Source organism: Euprymna scolopes, chromosome 13, assembly GCF_053919585.1.
Source record: "Euprymna scolopes isolate OS-2025 chromosome 13, ASM5391958v1, whole genome shotgun sequence".
In the NCBI taxonomy this organism is placed as follows: domain Eukaryota; kingdom Metazoa; phylum Mollusca; class Cephalopoda; order Sepiida; family Sepiolidae; genus Euprymna; species Euprymna scolopes.
In genome coordinates this window covers 34,350,824-34,372,331 of record NC_136494.1, presented here as the reverse complement: position 1 = coordinate 34,372,331, position 21,508 = coordinate 34,350,824, and the positions used below count along the sequence as shown (strand labels likewise).

Sequence of the window (21,508 nt, the reverse complement as noted above, 5' to 3'; positions counted from 1 at the left end):
TTTGACATCTTTTATTCATTTATTTTGACATCTTTTATTTTATTTATTTTGACATCTTTTATTTTATTTATTGTTACATCTTTATTTTATTTATTTTGACATCTTACACTTTATTTATTTTGACATCTTATGTTTTTATTTATTTTGACATCTTATGTTTTTATTTATTTTGACATCTTCTATTTTATTTATTTTGACATCTTATATTTTTATTTATTTTGACATCTTTTATTTAATTTATTTTGACATCTTTTATTTTATTTATTTTGACATCTTCTATTTTATTTATTTTGACATCTTATATTTTTATTTATTTTGACATCTTTTATTTTATTTATTTTGACATCTTTTATTTTATTCACATTTATTTTATTCAGGTTACATCTTTTATTTTATTTATTTGACATCTTATATTTTATTTATTTTGACATTTATTTCATTTATTATGATATCTTACATTTTATTTATTTTGACATCTTATATTTTTATTTAGTTTGACATGTTCTATTTTATTTATTTGGACATCTATTTTATTTAGTTGGACATCTTCTATTTTATTTATTTGACATCTATTTTAATTTATTTTGACATCTTTTATTTTATTTATGTTGACATGTTCTATTTTATCTATTTATTTATTATTTTTGTCGTTTTTTTTCAATTTTTGGAATCCTGTGACATGAAATGACATAATTTGTGCATTCATTTTTTTTGCTGACTGTTATCATCTTTATAGTTGTTGTTTCAGCACGTTCAAGCCAACTAATCTCCGACCTTTAAATAATACAATTCGGTACAGATCCGACAATGGATGACAAGAACACCAAACTTTGATTTATAAGACCATGAAATCCAACCATCATCGCCATTCTAGGCCTCTGCCGTAGTGCATAAAGGCGTTTTCTCTATGGTTCCAAGTGAGCATTGTCTGAGGATAGCGGTTTCAATCCTACCCAAGTTGGCCAGAAGATTAGAAGGTGGTGAGACAACAACAACAACAACTATGGAAGGCAGTAATTACTGAGGATAAGTTACAAGACTCAGTATTCCTATCCTGACACGGTTAATAACTTGAAGAAGGCCAGAGGATGAGTTGGCCGAAACGTAGTGAAACAATGACACATGTGGATAACAGTTGGCAAAAATAATGAATGCATCTTCTATTTTACTTTTCATAATCGCCCTGGGCAACGCCGGGTAGCCCTGTGAGAGTACAAAGTACAAACGAATCTGTAAGTCACAAAGAGTTGAGAAACACATATACACAGTTTCATTTATATAGGAATCTGTTCAAACATTTGTATTTATTCTTGCTGGCATAGGTTAGCAAAAAAAAAAAAAAGAACGATCTTCCTCGCTATTAACGATCCTTTGAAACAACAACAACAACAACAACAACAAAAATGTTCTGTTTAGCCATTGATATGCGCTGTCATCTCTTGACATCTTTTCTTTACGAGTTCTTTCACCTTCCACCCCGATCAGTAGAGGATAAAAGAAGTGAAAGCAATAATATTTTGACAAGCAAAAGCTGCAGTATACCCTTTGTGCAGCGGTGCATTTATTCTTGCATTGCTGCTTAGGATTCCCGAGGTATAGAGATGAATTAATCGCTGTTTACCCAGCACTTCTTCTGACATTTGTGAATAAATCACAAGAACTTGGAAGGTTTACCATATCAGAAGAAAAGCCGCTAAATATTTACTATTAGCATTGCGTTGCCCGGAAGCTGGGGTGGAGAATACAGTCTTAAATATAAACACAGGAACAGTCGATTTCTTACAGACAACATTATGAACTTTGTATAACTGAAAAACAAAGAGTCGTTTTTTGAAGTCTGAGTTTAACAAGGGAATTCCTGCGCGAGTTAATTGCGAAATGCATTCTTCAGATGCCTCGAGGAAGATCTTCAGTTATGCACAGCCCTCGTTGCCGAAGATATTTATATACTTACAAAATTACAAGTTAATTTTATGTTAGTAATTATTTTGATTCATCGGACTACTGTTCTTATCTTCAGTGCCATTTTCACAGCGTTTCGGTCGATGTAACCTCCGGCATTCTTCAGATGTGTCTTGTCAAATTCAGGAATGTTTCTGCCGAACTAAGAAATTTGGATAAAATTTAAAGCAGAAACATTTATTTACTTCACGGGGGTAGCATGCTCTTGTTCCGTCAGTCATAACTGGATAGATGTTCAAAGTAATTCTGCAAGGACCCATAGCAGAGTGGTTAGCGTACGTGAAAAAATCAATTGTAAAAGTAATATCCTCCTGAAAGTTGAAGGTTCAATTCTTAGTGTGGACAATCAAAAAATGCAATTGCAAATTACTTAGGACGTCTATCCACTCATGGTTGATTGAACGAGAGCATGCTACCCCATGAAGTGAAAAAAGGATTCCGTTTGAAATTCTGTCAAAAATTCCTTAGTTCGACAGAAACATTACCAAGTTCGATAAGAAGAAGGTCGGAGGTTTCATTGACCGAAACGTTATGAAAATAACACTCAGGATGAGAACGGTAGGCCGATGAATCCAAATAATAACTAATCCTCATTTAAAAAATTCAGAAAAATTAATTTATGTAATTGTTCATTTGAAATGTTGGGTTCTCATAGAAAATTCAGTTAGAAATGTTACGAACAATAAAATGAATGTGCTTATACGTTTTTTTTCAAAATTATTTATGTGAAAAATGCGTGGGAGTGTGTAGGTATGCGTTTGCGTTTCTTTCTGTCAGTGTGCATAAACATGACTATACGTGTGAGAAATGAGTATTAGCTGTCAAGCTCAAATAGTCGAGGGAAGCGGAAACGAAAAATCTTATCTTAAATACTTAATCACCGGCTCCAAAACGCATTTTTTCGTTGGGCACTAAAAAAGAATTGCGACCGCACGATCGTAGTTGAAACTAGGTCACGTGATTTCTAGTTTTGCTTCTTGGTAAATATTTCTCTGCGAGCCAGTTTTGTATGAAAACAAAAGTAATTTCTTTTTCAGATGTCATTTTTGGGCGTAGCTTGTGTGATTTTCCTCACGTCCTTGGTCAAATAATATTATTATTGGGATACATGTCACTATTATAATCTAACGTGCTTAATACATTTTAATATGACATGAAGATACGATTCAGACGAACGCTAAAAAGCAAATAGCTCAAATTGCTACCTTTTTTATTTCTCCACTTCATTGGAATTCGCTTTCCTCTTGACTTACTAAAACAAGTTAATTTTCACAGGAACGTATTAACTCAAAGCATTTTCAACCAACGAAAATCATCACACCAAATCTAGCAAGCCTATGTTAAATTTAACAAGTTTTGGTCAACAAAGTCAGTTTTCTCTCAAATTCTCAGGTCGTCTGCACCAAAATAAAAACAAGAACGTATGCTCAACCTTTGTCTCAGGAAAGCGAAAAGAAATCTTCGATGGCTCACATACAAGCCTTCTTCATCTCGTGCAAACATTCGTACACATTAGTAAAAGTCAGGCGAACAGAAACAAATTGTTACTCAAGGGTGTACATGCACGAACAAGCACAAGGTAAACCAACACACATACTTAATGTCACACTGCCTATCACTTACATGCACATATTATTCACAGACTGGCCAAGTGGACATATACATCTATAAACTTTGTTACCACTTATTTAACTTTCTACACCAATCGCAAATTAGTAGAAATGGACAATCGCTGATTGAAAATAACTTTTATATTCTTATAACACTTTACATATAAATTTTTTTTTCGTTATAAAATTGCGTTTTCTCAATTGTTTAATTACAAAAGTCTGTTTCCGATTTAGTTAGCACTTATTAACTGGTGACCCCTCTGTTGTCTCAATGCTTCATTTATTTCCAGTCTTATATGTATGCACGTATGTATCCTTCACTTTCTTCCTTCGATATAACATAAGTATTTTAAACAGGTCAAAGTAGTTTGCTTAAGGCATTGTTTGATGTGTATATAAAAAGAAATTTAAGTTTATAGAATGCAGAAAAATGAAAAGGTATGGTAGACAGGCTCAAACTGACGCAACTTAAGATATAATAGTGGAACCAGCTATACAGTTTCACTTTCATTTATCCAATTCATGTGTATATGTATAACCATGATTATATATATATATATAATATTTTACATGTATGATGTTCTTACTTACGTTAGACGGTCAGGCGCTGTGTCCGTAATGCTATATTTCACAATGTCTTACCTTCGTCAGGCGTGTGCTCCAACATTATATCCTAAGTTGCACCAATTTGAGTCTATCTGTTACATCTTTGCATTATTCTGACTTCTACAAACTTAAATTTCTTAGTATATATTTTAAACATTAATCGTTGGCGTGGTTCTTGGCAATGCCTAAAGACGCTATCGTCGTCTAAAATGGTCCCACAAATATTTTTAAAGAAATAACCATAGCACTTGTGTCAAACTTGCCCAGTTTATCCATTCCTTTTTAAAAGAATGATTAATCGATTTTATGGAAAAAAATTATTAAACACAAAATGTGGTCGGGGGGGGGGCAGGTGGTAGGTATGTAGCTTTCTACAACTTACAAGGTTATCTCGTGAACTTACCATGAGCGCAATTTTGTTTTCAATAAATTGATTTGTTGATTAGATATATGTAAAAAGAAACAGTGGAACGCGGAAATTTATTCAGGCGTGATGATAAATGTTATAGACTTCAAGATTTTCGGAAAGGAAATTTAGATCGTTTAGCGAGGAAATAAATTAAAAGAAAAGTAAACTAAAAGTGGAAGCAATGTTTATATGGAAGGGGGAATCAAAATCACATCGATTGTTGTCCAAGAAGATTAAAGATCGATATATATAAAAAAGAATATAAAGTTTAACTAGTTTTAGGCAGAACAAACAACGAAAAATAAATAAAGAAAACGCGCATGCGCAAAAAAAAAATGAAGAAATAAAATAATTAAAAAGAAATGAAAAGTAAAACGCGCCAAAATTGAAGAAATAAAATAAATGAAAATGGATGAATAAAAAAGTGCAGACTGTGACAGATGACGGATTATTCTGCCATAAATCCGTTTTCGTTCTTTGACTTATCTTTGCTTAATTGACGAGAAGGAAAGGAGTAGAGAAGGGGCGAATTTCAACGTTAAAATGTTCGTCGAAATCAAACCAAACATTTCACAATGTTTATGGATGGAACAACAACAAAAAAATAATAATGTTACTGAAACAAAACAAAAAAATACACAGTGAAAATATTTAGCTATGACAGATTTCACAAGAAAACCAAAAGAAAAAAATTAAACGCAAGAAATTTTCATTTTCCATCCATCAAATTTATTTCTTCTCATCGTTATAATAAATGTTTAATCTTTGGGGAGATTGAACGTATGCCAAAAAGCGACTACCTTGTCTAGTTACTCTCTTTCTTTTTCCGGTTCGTTTAGATAAGCTCTCTCCCACCCTTTCGATTACAGTAGCAGAACGAGTTTTCACATGAACATGGTAACTCACTATTTTCTAATTAAAATGTTTTTATTAAAAAAAAAATAAAAATATTTATGTTAAATTTATGTTAAATAGTTTCTAGGAATGTAACTTGATGGATGAAATGTCATTCAGATAATTATGTTTTCACTGAGAACATAAACAAAGATACGTGACAAAAACCCGGCAATGATCTTTAAGCTACGTGTAATGATGATGTAATAAGACAGTTTAGGAATTTAACAGCAAAGAAAATAATAACAAATAGATTTTGGGAAAAACAATAGGCAGTGAGTTTTGATTCTTTGGTTACGTGAGTGATGACGTAATGAATTTTAGATTTACACGTAGGAAATTAGTTAAGCCAGTCTGTAATGAGGAGTTGGCAATTGGAGGTCGAGAGAGAGAGACGGTCGACGAAATTGTAATGGCTCCAGCAGGGGGTGTCGATAATTAAGATGTAGAACTGAACACCAGCGTGCCTTTTCAATGCGAAAGCATTGGAAAGTACAGGCTTCTGTAGTATGAATCTTCAAATTGCAATTTTTTCCAAGGATCTGTCAATGCAAGATCAATTAGATGGAAGGTATGTGTCCCTATTCTCCAATGTACTCCCCCATAGAATTGTATCCGCCCTTTTAGTGTTCCCAACACACACACCTACACAAAATTCGACTGCTATGAATATACACATAACAAGAGATGATCACAGGAAATACATGAATACAATTGACGACATATCAACAATAAATAGAGACTCATTTATAAACGCGTTATGTACACGTATATATGCATATGGTATATATATATATACTCTGACCGGCTATTTAGCAGATGCTTCTAGACTGAGGCAACTTTTATCTTTGACTTTTTTTCTTTTTTTTTAACTTCTGGAATGCTCAGCGGCAAGGAAACTCTAGCAAAATCAAATTCCAACAGAGTCTCTTTCTTGTCAACCCCTCAGCAGTGAGGATGGTAGTCCTGTTTTGAGTGTGTGCGGAGGTGGCCGACAAGGCTGATCCTGGCCTTGAACTGCTTTTCACAGTGTAGATAGGTTGTTCTATTTTCATTTGAAGGGTTGGCTTGCGAGCGTTTTTCTCTCTTCCTTTTTCCTTTTCTCTTCTCTTTGAAGTTCACACGTTGGTTAGCATTGAAGGTAGCTGTGCCTTTGGCAATGGTCTGGCTTCAGGTTTGCCTGTCTTTGACCTCCCATGTGTCTGTGTTGATGTCATACTTCCAACCGTAGCCAACCACCATAAGGGGCTAGATTTCTCCACATTAAAAAATGTTGCGTCCAAATCTATCCTCGTGCCGAAGGAAGTAAATAAAAACAAATAGCAGAATGCATAAAAATTGCATGGTTAACTGAAGTTAATGTGCTTCAATTTTATTGATCATTTACAGTTTAACAGCAACTTTATATGCTGGCATGTGTTGGACAGCTTTTAGAAACTGACTTCCAAACGAACCTATTTCTGGCTAGGTCTTTATTTATCCTTCTTTTGTGGTTTTGTCACGCTTCAGTACTGTACTTACTTCGTACGTATATTATGGACCAAATTCACAACTCTTGGAATCGCCTTACTTCTCTGAAAACAACCTGTTTATCCAAGTCGGCACCATCGTAATTGCATATGCGTAATGTGACTTCACATCAGTGACGTGCTGAGAACTTCTTCAGGACAGGTGCTCAAGAAGAAGAAAAACGGCAAAAATATAGTAAGGAGCACATGCCTATAATACATTCCTCTGAAAAGGGCACTTTTAAAACGGGAGTAAAGGGGACAGGTTCTTGGATAACCCTAGCACCATCCCCGTCTGCACGTTCCTGCTTCACATTACTTCACGAGAGCTGCCAGCATATAATCAGGCATGCCCGTCATTTTGCTACACAAACTCCTCTAGAAAATTTAAGGGAGCCCTTTCCGCACTCTTATTACTTGCTCGAATGGCTACAAGGCATTTTATCACCTCAAAGCCGTGTTTTTACTTAGTTTTTACAGATTTCTATAAATAAATAAGAAAATACAAATTTAATGCCAGGAGATTTCATTTTCCCTTCATAAAATTTATTTCTTCTGATCGTCACAGTAAATGTTTAATCCTTCTATTAATATTTAACAAACATTGCTTGAAATATCCATAAACAAATAGCAAATCCCATAGTATCCCATAGTTAATTAAAGGAAATGTTAATGTTTAGCCAGTTATGTGAATAAAGTAGTAGGATCGGTGTCTCGGCGTTGCCCGAGTGGAATATGAAAAATAGTTTAACTATAAAAAAATATCCCCCCCCCCAAAGAAGGGATATTTTCCAACAATAAAATGAAGTACGGAAAACATATATGATACATTAGCAAGTCGCCCGTCGTTCCCTGGTCGTAAAATACGCTTAAATATGATATTTTGATTTATGCAGATTTTGTATTTATTATTAACCAATTCTCTACTAATTATTATATTGTACCTAATATATATTAGTGATTTCAAAAGTACGAACAAACTATGACTTAGGTGCCATCAGTTTAAATCGAAACTGAAACCAAAACATATAGCGTTCCAGGCTTAATTGTTACCATTTGAGTTATTGTACTTGACACCTTAGCAGCTATTTTTACCAACTAAAGACTCATAAAAACAATCCACAAAAGATGCAATCGTTTGACTTACTTCGCGCTGCTCTGTGACCTCGTGTCTTGGTGGAGATGCACTTTGAAAAATTGGAGACAGACAGACATAGTAAGTTTTATCTATAAGATTTCAGTACTTATGTATTTTTGGTACCGCGCTGAAATAATAACATTATTATTTCAAAAGCCGTTCTAAACATGGGGAGGGGAGGGTATTGTGTTACTGTCTGTGCTTCCATCGTACAATTTAACATAAAAAAGATATCATGAAACTTGAATTTAGCCTGAAAATACTATTTAAAAATAGCGTGGTACCGAAAATTCATAAGCACCCAGAAATCTCTGAAAAAAAAAAACAAAAAAAAAACATGTAGAAAGAGTTCATTAGCTCTATAAGTAAATCTTCTAGTGATGGTGTCAAAAACAAAACAGCCACTTCCAATTTATCATAAGTCAGTACAGAAGTAGTAAAGCTTAGAAAACTGTCATGAGAATGCTTATGTTAGTGTCTGGTGTAACTGTAAAAACGAAATATAAAAATGTAATGACAGTATAAAATTAATAAAAAAGAAAACTTTTGGCAGTGTTCAGCAAATGTGTATATAAAAAAATTTCCTAATTAAAAAAAAAAAAAAATTCCTTGTCCTACATCGGACGGACCTAGAGTGTCGACGAGAGAATAGCAGATAAAACAAATCAAATTATGCAGAAATAAAGCCAAAAGATATGTTATGCTGTTCATAGAATGGAGCAAATACTTACACGCTACAATACTACACTCGTATATTTACTCATACGAGGCTGGTTATCTTTCTTAGAAAACTTAATTTACATTTTTGGTACAAGCAAATTTTAAAATCGTTATAGAAAAAAGCCAATAATCGGAACAAATTCAATTGAACAGATCAAATATGTCGGTTTCTCGCATTAGAGTCTTATCAATTGTAATATGATTGATTTTTCTCCAAACTTTGATATTACTATAAAAAATTTGGTATCTGTCTGAAGCCGAAACCATGCTATTACTTCTATTAATTATACTATTGTATTTCTATTATACAGTATAATTCAAGTTGACACACTGGTTTTCATTACCAAAGTTAAGCAACGTTGAGCCTAGTCAGTACTAAAATGGGTGACCATTTGAGAATTTTAGGTGCTGTATGTGCTATCCACTTATCTTGGGATTGTTTCCAGTCGTTTAGCACTTCTTCTTGCTTCTCCAAAAAATATAGCGCTCCAGGTTTAGTTGTTACCGTTTGAGTTATTGTCACTTGACACCTTAGCAGCTATTTTTACCAGCTAAAAAACTCATAAAAACGTCCACAAAAAATGCAATCGTTTGACTTGCTTCGCAATGCTCTGTGGCCTCATGTCTTGGTGGAGATGAATTTTGATAAAAGAGAGACATACAGACATAGTGAGTTTTATATATAAGATTTTGGTACTTATGTATTTTTGGTACTTATGTATTTTTGGTACCACGCTGAAATAAAGCCATTACACTATTGTGCTTCTATTATATAGTATAATTCACGTTGACACACTGGTTCCCATTAGATCACCAAAGTTAAGCAACGTTGAGCCTGGTCAGTACTAAAATGGGTGACCATATGGGAATACCAGGTGCTGTATGTGCTCTCTGCTTATCTTGGCATTGTTTCCAGTCGTCTAGCACTTCTCCTTCCCACTAGGCTCAAGCAGTATCGATTCAGGAGAGGTGTGGTTGAGATTGTGCAACACTTGCTGCACAATTACATGAGCAGCTACTCTTACAGGGAGTATCCATTGTTTTTTGAGATTGAATAAAGGCATTATGTAGTTCTATTACTAATGGAGATTTGGCATCTGTCTGAATCCGAAACTATACTAGTACTGCCTATTACTGTTAATGACACATTATTATTGAGGGAAAGAGATTAGTGTAGCATCTGTTCTGTGATCATGATAGTTTCTCTCAGAGATTACACTTTTCTTTTCTTTTCCTTTTGGATGATGCAAGAGGTAGTGATATACTAGCTAAAATAATTTAGAAAATATATCTGGTCTTCGGGCTTAGATCCAACTGTAGTATCTGTTCTGATTCCTCACTTAAGTTTATTAAGTTCTTAGTCAATGGAGGGGAAACTCTTTTATACTAAGGCAATTTTAATTTTTGCCTACTGTCAGAGTGCCACTTTTTTGGGAGCTGGTTTTCTCCCACATTAAAAACGACCTTGTGTCACATATTTTGCTTTCGTGGGGAAACAAATAAATACCAATTACACTAATTAAACGTTTTCCAATTATTAATATATTTTATTTATCTTTTTTTTTCTACATTCATGTTAATGGTCTGCCAAATATAAAATTATACATTAAGTTGTATATGGAGTTCAAATGGTCGGCAAAACCTCATCGCATACCTTTTTAAATAACTATGTTTAATTAAGTTAAAAAAAAAACAACATAAAATATAATTGAAAATTGTATCGATTTTGTGCTTCCATAGCTAAATTGAGAAACACGTTTGCCAACTTCCGGCGTGTTTAAAAGTTTCTATCTTCTTTTATTCACCACTAGCGGGGGGGGGGGGTACCCAGGTTGCCCGGGTGTTTGGAGGTGTGTGTGGTTTTGGGTAAATCGAAACAAAAGAATAATAAAAAATCGTTGCCCGAGTGTTTGTTTAAATTAAAAAAAAAAGTTTTAGTAGGTAAGTATGAAGGATCGAACCTGAACCCTTGAGGCGAAGTTGGAAATTAAAGTGTGAAAAAAAAATGTGCGACGCTAACTACTGAACGAACAAGCAATAGTAACGGAAACATGTTTGAATTTATTTAAGTATTAAGAATTGGCAGGTGCACGTACTTAATGACTTAATGAGGTCAACTTTCACTGGGGGGGCAGTATTTGATTTACTGCGGGGGCAGCTTTTTTAATTTTTTTTTGTTTCCCCAAGATGTTGGGGGGACCAGCTCCCTATAAAAAGGGGATTGTCCAAATTGAATAGCAATTGTCTGATATAAGGAGAAACTCTGCATTGCATTTGGACGTTCCCGGCGATCGCACCAGGAACGATGTCTTAAGCTTCGTTTCACTTTTATTATATGAAAAAGCCCAATCCACACACGGCAATCGAAAAATGTGGAATATTTACCTTTTCAAACTCGGGCAAGTTAAATAGACAGGCGACCCTGTTGTTAACTCATAGGTATTTTCATTTAGATGTGATATAAAAAGTTTTAAAAAGTAGTGACCCGACCGATCGCTTCTCGGAAAAAAGCCTTTCTCGAACATACACAAAAAACGAACATACATACACAGACACACATTTTCGCTTTTATATATATATATAGATTACCAACTTAACTCCTTTTTGTAACATTTATTTACAGGTACTTTCCCAATAAAACATGATCATGCTCCTTATCTCTGACCTTTATCCTCTCGAATGTCACTGTCGGCCTGTGCACGCGTGTTTTTACAGTCTTTTTCTTTTTCCTTACTGTGACGTGACTATGCACCCGGCTTGATATTTGTATATGTGCGTCTGCACTCTGTTGCACATTAACGATTCAGAGCGTTGTTTGCAACTGTTTCAATGCAACAAAAGTTTCTGGATTAATAACCTCATTTCCGAATCAAACCAGCATTCAACTGAGTGGACAGCAATAGGTGAAAGCCGTCCAAAATGACCAAAGATGCAAACATCAGCATACAAGGTTTTGGCCTCCGTATTTTGGGATGCACAAGTTATTTTGTTTATCAATTACCTTGATAAAGGAAGAACAATAAATAGCAAATATTATATAGAAATATTGGTTTCTTTGGAAGAAGGAATCGCCTCAAAACGGTGCCAAATGAAGAAAAATTCTCATTCACCAAGACAATGCACCGTGTCACTAGACAATTGCAACAATGGCAAAAGTACATGAATTGCACTTCGAATTGCTACCACATACACCTCATTCTTCAGATCTGGTTCTCAGCAACTACTGGCTGAATGCTCCAGCAAAAGACATTTGGCTTTAATAAAGAAGTGATATTGGAAACAGTTGTCCTACAAAAGATTTTTTAATTATTAGGGAAACATTTGAATCATTAGGAGACTATGTGAATGAATACGGCACATTCATATTGGCACACAGATTCTCGGCAGATCACCACAGTTAAGCAACGTCGAGTCTGGCTAGTACCAGATGAGTGACCATTTGGGAAGGCGAAGCGCTGTATGTACCGCAAGCTAAAATATCTGGTTGAGAAACTGGCGCGGTCTATCATTCTCTCGAGGGAAGATGGAACTATCTTAAGCACACCATAGACTAGTCTAGTCTAGTGATGGTGTCACGATAAAAAAATACCCTTGTTAGCCCCGGTAAAGTTTCAAGTATTTCGCTACCAACAAGATTTGAATTACACTACAAACTCGTGTAGTGAGTTCAATTTCAGCTACTGCCGAACTGGATGGATAGGTGGATGTGGATGAATAAAGTCAAAATTTTCCTAAAAATTGTCGTTTTATTAATTAGGCATGAGATTAATGTGTTATTTTTCTTTTAACAGCTGCATATTAAACAGATCGTTTGGTTTGGACTAATAGGTACAAACTTGACCTGAACAAGAGTTTTGTGTGATTTAAGGTGGTTGACGTAGCCAGCTTTTGACAAAAGCACTCGTTAACAAGAGTTACATTTCCAGCTCTGTGTGTCATGGTAAAGACCATCAATTAAACCTTTGTGAAGCTCTCACTTCAGATTGCAGTAGCCCTGCTTTCTTTTCTCTAGAACATCACAACTCTCATGTACAAGCTTTCGTCACTTCGGCCTTTGTAGTTCTTCCCACGTTTCAATGTCGAGTTGTAGGACTTTCAGATTGTCCCTTGTACAGTCTCTGAACCTCTTCCTAGGCTTGTGTTGAGGGCGCTTGCCATTTTCCAACTTCCCATAAAAATTTGTTTTGACAGCCTACAATCTTTCTTTTCACTGCAATATATTTTTAGGGATAGATTACAATCTGATAAAATAGCACCAACATTTTTTCGCTTGCATTATTTGAACTATTCAGATTACTGTTCCCATTTTGGTTCTTATTTTTACAACGTTTCTACTGATGTGACCTCCAAAGTTCTTCAAATGTATTTTTTCGAACTTTGGAATATGTATGTTGAATACCGAATTTCAAACTGAACTCAATTTTTCTTCCCAAAGAGCTATCCTAATCTCTATCAATTTGTTATACAACATGTTATGGAATACTTCTTCTTGTCAAACACGACTGCATTCAATCAGTTAAATTTGAAGCTATATATAAAAAAATATGGATATTTTCTTTAGTAGGCTTACAGGTCGATATAATCAAAACAAACATAATAGTATAACTAACAAAAAGTTTATTTAAAAAAAAAAAACGTATGTTATAGAAGTAGATATCATGATTCTGGGGCCATAACTGCCACTAATTGCAGTATTTATTATTTTCCCACTGCAGGAAAATTTGACACAACGTCAGAAAATAGGGAGAGTTACACTATTAACCCTAAAAGAGGAGCAATCTAGCCGTTTAAATATTGTCAACATTTTCTAGTCTCAGACAACAAACAATAAACTTACTCCATCCTTAAAGGAAGCAAGGAGAGTGGACTTCCTAGGACTACCCAAAACTAATGCCTCCAGATAAAAGTTCACTTAAACGACCCAGTTTCTGCCGAACTGATTATGGAGACCGAAACCTTGACTTGCATGTGTGTGTGATCTTGACCTGACGCCAAATGAATGGTGTGAGTCGCTGCTATGAAATGGATATATAACTGTATTTATTTTCTCTGGGCAAGTCCATTTATTTCTGAAATGGGTAGATCAGCTTATCCCATAACACTTTCACATGCTCATTATATGTTCGAAGTTAGACTGGTTATTATTACTGTCTGTTGCTGGTGATTTACGCTGTTCATTGATCCGTAGGTGTTCATACTCCGATATGCGGTTGGTTGAATAGTCCATTACTTGCTGTTACATTATCTGTCACTCGATTCATAAGTCTATCCATCATTGTATGTTTCACTGTCTGTTACGCTTTCTGGTGAAAGACAAGTAATTATTGGTAATTTGAAATGACTTTCCGTTCAGTCACACATGAAATGTCACATTTCAGATCTGTCAGTCACAAACGACGAAAATGACAGTTTCACTAATGTCTGTATTTATTTTGTTGAGATGATGATAATATATTGACAATTAAATGTAATTGGCAAACCTGTAAACCCCAATTAAATCGATGTCGTCGTCGTCGTCGTCGTCGTCGTTGTTGTCGTCGTCGGCATCATCATCATCATCATCATCATCATCATCATCATCATCGCATTTTTTAAAAATTGAATTTTCTCTCCAAACAGTGCATCTTCGAACTAGGGAGCTACTATCTGGGACGTAAATTGCAGAGATACTATGCAGGGAGTTGAGCAACGACATGTCTGTTTACATTACACTTGAATTTCAGCATGTCAGTACAATCGAGGAAGCAGGAACCTGGAAGGGAATTCCAAAGTCTAGCATTTCTGAGGAAGAAACTATTAGAGTAGAAGGCTTTCTGTCATCTGGGGATCTTTACTGTGTAGGGGTGGGATTTTGCCGCTTGTCAGGTTTGTTGGGGGTATTTACGTTGAGGGAGGACAAGAGCTTGTAGTTCGTCAGAGCATCCACCATTAAAATACTTGTTGAAGAGGCAGAGAGATGCAACATTTCATCAATGCGACAGAGGTTGAAGTTTACCTGACAGTTTAAGACCTCTTAGGTTGGCAACTATCTTTTCAACAATGTTTCAGGAGTGAAAAACTAGTAGCAGATGCACCAGCCCAAATGTGACAACAATATTCCATACATGGATGAATGGTGGTCTTGTAGAGGTACAGGATACTTTCAGGTGTAACGTTCATTTTCCATGCTGGCATGCACTGAATGGCTTTTCGAAATTCACTTCCAAATTAAACTACCCCTGTCCAGGTATTTATTTATCCCTCTTTCTACCAATTTACTTCTTTCTGTGTGTTTTTTTTTTGTCTCTCACGGTCAACTGAACATCTTATCTCAATTGTCCTACATCTACTAACCAAAGAACTTTCATCAATTCGTTCAACATGACCATACCATTGTAATCTGCTGTTCTTTTAACAGAAGCCTATATAACTCTCGAAACCTGTCTGAGTTTCAAAGCCTAAGGCACGCATAGTACAGAGAGATGTGTACGGAACAGAATATTCCAAGTAAACAAGAGAGGGAGTTTCATCTATAACAAGTTTTCATTAAAATGATTACCAGAAAGTGACCAGTTTTTCCCTTTCTGTATGCTTTTATTCTTGTGGCGATCTAGCTATCCACCTTGGTAACTAGTTGAGACTAAATCAACTTAAACGAATGAACACATATCCAAGGTAATGGCGGAAACCCTAGTGGAAAACCTCCAATCTGTAAATGGATGGTAATGTTTGAGGCTGCTAAGACTAAGCTCGTTTCCTTCAATAATTACAAGAAACCTTCTCAACCACGAATACAAGAAACCTTCTCAACCACCAATAGCTATGATTAAAAATACATTACCTGAAAGTACTTTGTTCAAACTTCTCAGCTTGACGTTCACAGGGAACATGAGTTGGAACAGGTACATCGAGAGAATTGCCAAGGCTGCTACAAAGAAGGTGGGTTCTCCCTACCAGGTTAGAAGGTTACTTACGCCTGAAAATATCCTGTACCTCTATAAGACCACCATTCACTCACGTATGAAGTATTGTTGTCACATTTGGGCTGGCGCATCTGCTACTAGTCTTTCCCTCCTTGACATTGTTCAAAAGAAAGTCACCAGCCTAATAGGTCCTGAACTGTCATCCAAGCTTCAACCTCTGTCCCATCGACGAAATGTTGCATCCCTCTGCCTGTTTTACAAGTATTTGAACGGTGGATGCTCTGACGAAACTACAAGCCTTTGTACCTCCTCGACTTAAATACTCCCAACAAACCCGACAAACCTAACAAGTAGCAAAATCCCACCCCTTCACAGTAGAGATCCCAAGATGCAAGAAAGCCTTCTACTCTAATAGTTTCTTCCCCAGAACTGCTAGACTTTAGATTTCCTTTCTGGGTTCCTGCTTCCCCAACTGTACTGACATGCAGAAGTTCAAGTGTAATATGAACAGATATATTGCTGCACAACTCCCCAAATAGTATCCCTGCCACTTATGTCCCTGATAGTAGCCCCCTTCATCAAAGTGGTACTATGCCTTATTTGGGATGAAATTGTAATAATAAAAGAGAAAAAAACTAAAGTTAGTTTCTTTTTGAAAAAAAAAAATTTTTTTCAAGCATTCTTTCCCTGTAAATTCACACCGCATTAACTAAGAGTTTGTATGAGCAACTGCATTAATTTTTAGAAGTATGTTAAATGAAACGTTCTCATGTAGATGTTGTCTCCCTGATTCTGCTTTCGCTTTTTATCGCTCACATGCCCCTATTCCGAATTCCTAGCAGTGTGCCGACATCAATGGACATTTTTTTATATAACAAACCGGTTATTAACAATTTTTTTTTTTTTTTAAGTTTGACCTATTTCGAACTGATATAAATTATTGCACAAAAAAAAAAAAAAAAAAATTAAAACAAAAATCATTTTTAGTATTTCGAATTATTTAATCAAGTAAAAATTCAATTTTTTTTTACTTTTAAAAATTCAATTTTTTTTTACTTTTAAAAAAGTTGTTTTTCACAGTATTTTCACGTTAGATTTACATCTTTACGATATTTTTTGTTTATTAAATTGTTAGGTTATTTGCTAGAATAACTTTTTAACTTTCTATGTAAATTATGTTGCGTTGTTTGATTTCATGCATTTCAATCTTACGAGAGATGCTCCAAAAGTAATGCCTCCTATATTTATATATACAGCGGGACCTACGGGACCTGCAGAAATTCCACAGAGGACTCATTCATATGTAATATATTGATGTTTTTTTTACTTATAGGAAGTGAACTGTTTATAAAAAAACAAAACCATAATACTCGCATGACCATGTCTCAATTTCTTCTTTTTAATTTTGTTCAGCAATTTAACGTTACGTTTAATACTGGGCAACGGCAGGTACATCAGCTAGTAGCCAATAAAGTGAAATGAATTTTATCCTGTCAGAGTTCCCACTAAATATCAATACACATATGTAGAGTTGCATGAAAAAGGTCGTGCTGAATCGTTCAAGGATGGGCATGTCATTTTTTAAGAATCTTTCTCAGGCAACGCCAAGACACGGGTCAACTAGTAAAATAAATAAAAATTTTAGGTACTTATGCAGAAAAGGCACAGTGCTATTTTTGTTGAGTAAAGTTAAATTCAAGTTTTACTGTATCATTTGTTTATTAAATTGTTAGGTGAAAGTACATGTTACAAATGAGTGTCTAAATAATAACATTACTAGCAGGACCTGTGAAAATTCCACAGGGTACTCATTCATATGTAATATATTGATGTTGGAATTCTGTAGATGTTCAGTGTAAATAGAGATGCTCTGATATTATTGTAGCTTTTTTGTTAAGACTGCAAAAGATATTTATCTAAGCTACCACGAACGCCCGGTAAAGCCTTAAATATGAGATTTAAATTGTTGCAGATTTCGTATATATTATTATAGTTAATGTTCTATCGATTTTTATATATCATAATGTTGCAATTTCAAAAATAAAAACATATATCCATATGACTTGGGTGCATTTGCTTGAATCGAAACCGAAATAAAAACTTACGAAAAAAATATATGTATATAACTTGAGTTCCTTCAGCCATAATCGAAACCGAAACCAAAACTTATGAAGAATTCTTGAAAAAATTATTTATATAAAAAAAGATAGATGGTTTAAGTGCCATCAGCTAGAGTCGAAACCGAAACCAAAACTTATGAAGAATTCTTAGTAAAATTATTTATGACAAGAAATAGAAGAACATAACAATCAAACGACCCGGATGTAAGTGTGACACACAAAAGAACACACACGCTATTGTGTGTGTGTGTGTGTGTGTGTGTGTGTGTGTGTGTGTGTGTGTGTGCGTGCGTGTGCGCGTGTGTGTGGTGTGTGTGTGCGTGTGTGTGCATACACTAAAATTTCATGATCCTCGTCGTTGAGCAGATCTTCATGGTGTGTTCTCAACGACAATCAATATAAAATTGTATTATTTAACGATCCTCACAAATGAATCTGATTATGATGGACCATACATTTTTTCGGAAACATGCCTTTCCACCAGGTAAATCATTGTTATAATATACATTATTTTATTTTACAGCTCATGTATTAAACATATATCTCAAACACATTCATCATTAGGACAGTTACATATTTATCTACACGTGACAATTATAAAGACAAGCGACGTACATTATACATAACTATAACACATTTAGTTCTTGCTTTACATTTAAGATAGGGATATTGCTTACCGGGGGATTCTTCGTTTTGTAGGAGTCCCACAGGGGGGGGGGATTTCAGACACAATCAAGTGGAAAAAACTCAACCGATGTTCAGAACTGGTGCATCACCAGAATCGATTTCCCTACATGATTAATCTAATATCGAAAAATATAAATTGCGCGTTTTTTTTTTCTCCATGAATCCATTTTCTTTTAGATCAAAGTATAGAATAAATTCAAAATGGTTGATTTACTTTTTCATTTTTAGATCTAAAGTTACACGAGGTTTTTGCTAAAAATAACCTGTAGAAACTAAAAGAGGTGTCTAATTCTGGCACCGGATACCATTGGCAGATTTTATAAGGCAGCATTCATTTTCTTCGGCTTAGATACGGTACTTGGCCAGGAAGTATTAAACACCTTATTCTGTCAGTTAGTTACGACGAGACCTAAAGTTATCCGGATGCAGATTTCGGTAGAAAATCAATCAACAAAAAAATCCTGTGAAATTAAATGTTTTCAGAAAACCACGAGGGAGCTGAAAAATCTCAATTTTAAAGCCTATAATCTGGAAAATGACAGACGACAACTGTGAATTCACACACAAAACATAAAGCCGTCTTTAAAAAAATTACTTGCCAAATTCATATTAGTTAAACGTGACAAGAGAGTATAATGCTATTTTAATTCTAAACGTAACAATCATAAAAAAATGTTCCTTTAAACTTAAGCATGACAAATCAACAAAAATTATATTTCAAAATTAAGTTTGATCGATCGATGAAAAGGCTATTTTAAACTCAAGTATGACAGATCAAGAAATATATAATTTCAAAATTAAGTAGGGGAGACTGACTGGATTAAGCCGATCGTTGTTCAAATGTTGAAACACTAAATCGACATTTGTTTTTTTCCATGAAAAATGTAATTTTTTAATTATTTCTTAGATGATGGGAGTATTTTTTCTGTTTATTATTTTAAACATTTGTTGACAAAAAATAATTTGTAAATTCTATTGAAAAAATGTCAGTTTTCTTGAAAAAGCCTTCACCTAACAATTTATGGTAAAAAAATTAATCTTTTCCTGCCCCCCCCCCAACTTTTGTTGATAAAAAAATGAAAAAAATAATAAAAGTAAATAAACAATACAAAATGCAATTTTTTGGGTATATATATATATATATATATATATATATATATATATATATATATATATCGCAATAACTCTGTCAATTTTTAGTCTATATACTCGAAAATTGATATACAGGGCACTGAGATTTGGAAAAACTTATGTGATCGATTTTCGGCCAGAAATGTGGCTGTTAAGGGGTCAAACTTCAAGGATTTGACCTTTGAGAACTCTACCAACCTCCTCCGACAATTTTGGGCCTAAACACTTGAAATTTTAGATATAGGTTTCTTGGATATGGATCTATCTTAATAACTTGATTTGAGCCCCAAACAATAAATGTTAAGAGGTTATAATAGGGGCCAAAGTTAAAAAAATTGACCGTTTTTTTTGTTTTTTTGCTTAGCATACACCTCCAAACACCCGGGCAACGCCGGGCACCCATACTAGTATATATATATATATATATATATATATATATATATTCAGTAAATTTACGGTAGGTTTTTGTTATTTTTTTATTCATTGTATTTCTATTTTTTCGGTTTGTTTCTTTTGAAATTTGTCTACGTCTCTTACTTTACTAAACTTGATTCGGTGACTGCCGGTAGTGCCCGAACCATAACTGATGAAAACTCCCGAGGATCCGGATCAAATTCTTCAAGAGTACCAAAAATATACCGGGTATTCATTGCACAGGTCAGCCGATAAAAAGGGTGCTTTCTCATAATTGTAGTGAAATCGGCCAGCAGAAAAGTTGATATTTAATTAAAAAAAAAACAACATAATAACTACTTATATTTTTTGTCAATTTATCTACTTAACTGTCATGTCTAAATTATTTTAATTTCCCATGATTCAACGAAAAATGATTTCGGCTATGTTTGGTTTGTCACGTGACATGTGACGTAAACACAAGTTAAATAGCTAAAATTTCTAATTTCTTCGAAAACTATTTTCTTTAATAATTAATTTCTACCTTATTGTTTTCCGTAAGTTTTGGATATTTTCATTACTGCGACATGGCAATTCAATAGATACTATTGGTTTCACTTGAAAATCAATATTTAGATTTCCGAATTTCGCTACAATAACGAAGACGCACCAAAATATTCACGAATATTCTCATTAGTTATATTTGAAAGCAATATATTTTCTCCCAAAAAATATACGATAATAAGGATATTTATTTGAATAAAAAAAAACAACAGTTTGCCAAACTATTTCCTTTTTTTAAAAACTTATCCTATAACATTTTAAAATTCTTTTCTTCTTTATTTCTTCTTTCTGACACGGCCTCCCACTTAATGTGTTGGTTTAGTCTTTAAACAGTTTTCTTTTCAATTTTTCTATCGATTTATTTTGGATAAAACACTATACTTTCATACAAAAAGAAAATCGGCTATTTTTTTTTTTTTAATTTACGAAATTTTCAAGTGCCTGCTCGCATACATGCCTATAGTAAAATTAAACTCTCATGTTTTCCCCTCTGTCAACTTCAGGAAGAACAAGTAGTGAACGTGCATAGAATGATTTAAACGGATATACCATTGTAATTTAAGATATTATACTTCACAATTAGCTTGGCGTTTGCAATAACCATTAACAAGGCTCAGGCACAATTTTTACATTTGTGTGACTTACATCTACACGCTGATTGCTTCTCACATGGACAAGTATATGTTGCGTGTTCTACAGTCAGAAAATCAAACAATCTCTACATCTCAACAGAAAAAGGGACACCTCAAAATATTGTGTATTCACAAATATTGACAACATAAGCATAAGAAGCATACATTTTGTCTTTTTTGTTTTTGTGTTTCACTTAAACAAACTGAGCCACAGCAACGCGTGGCCGAGTAT

General features: G+C 34.3%; 1 protein-coding gene and 1 pseudogene across 1 annotated transcript in view; one reads left to right on the top strand and one right to left on the bottom strand.

Moving 5' to 3' along the window:
- LOC145291965 (bone morphogenetic protein 1-like) overlaps positions 1-21,508 on the bottom strand; it is a 725,795-nt gene that overhangs the window by 572,854 nt on the left and 131,433 nt on the right. The window lies entirely within an intron of this gene.
- LOC145292669 (5S ribosomal RNA) lies at positions 9,616-9,734 on the top strand (annotated as a pseudogene).